The sequence below is a fragment of the Petaurus breviceps genome, unplaced genomic scaffold (assembly GCF_028583685.1).
Source record: "Petaurus breviceps papuanus isolate PSGF00001 unplaced genomic scaffold, PetGlider_PUasm1.0 90895, whole genome shotgun sequence".
Classification (NCBI taxonomy): Eukaryota; Metazoa; Chordata; class Mammalia; order Diprotodontia; family Petauridae; genus Petaurus; species Petaurus breviceps.
The window spans coordinates 6,578,116-6,578,826 of record NW_027187372.1 but is presented as its reverse complement, the minus strand read 5'-3'; the positions used below and the strand labels follow the sequence as shown (position 1 = coordinate 6,578,826).

The following is a 711-nucleotide window of genomic DNA, read 5'->3' as shown; positions in this document are numbered from 1 at the left end:
GTAATAAATAGATGCCTCTTTTCCTCCCACAAAATTTTGACATTCATCATCTCTGTATGTGTTTATATAAATTACTTTATCGATAAGCTCTCTGTTAGAAAAATATTTACATTGAATATTTGTCAAAATGCAAATGGTTGCAAGCTATACATATATAGACAGGTAAAATATCATTATGAGGAATGAATACCATGTTTCCATGATCTACCTACTGATCCTTTTCATTGAAGATTTGCTTCAATATAATCATTGTGTCATAAGAAATGATTAATACAGTGCTTGCTTCAGTGGTATATATACTAAAATTGGAATGATACAGAGAAGATTAGCACGGCACCTGTGTAAGGATGACATGCAAATTCATAGTGTTTGATATTTTTTTATAATAACATGGAGAGACTTATAGAAACTGATCCTGAGTGAGGAGAGCACAACCAGGAGAACTTTGTACATAATTACAGACATCATATCTGTGACGACTAACTTTGATAGACGGGACTCCTCTCAGCAATGCAAAGTTATAAGACAACTCCAAAAGACTCATGATGGAGAGGGCTATCCACATCCAGAGAATATGGATGCATGTTTTCTGAATGCAGATTGAAGCAAACTATTTGCTCTTGCTCTTTTTTTTGGTTTTGTTTTGTTTCTTTCTTGTTATTTATTCCATTGTTTATAATTCTTCTTTACAACTTGACTAATGTTTAATGT

At 32.5% G+C, this 711-nt stretch overlaps 1 non-coding gene across 1 annotated transcript; it reads left to right on the top strand.

Moving 5' to 3' along the window:
• Window positions 1-275: 275 nt before the first annotated feature.
• On the top strand, window positions 276-382 carry LOC138151272 (U6 spliceosomal RNA). Its single transcript, XR_011165788.1, has one exon. It is a non-coding gene; the product is annotated as a U6 spliceosomal RNA (small nuclear RNA).
• Window positions 383-711: the final 329 nt, after the last annotated feature.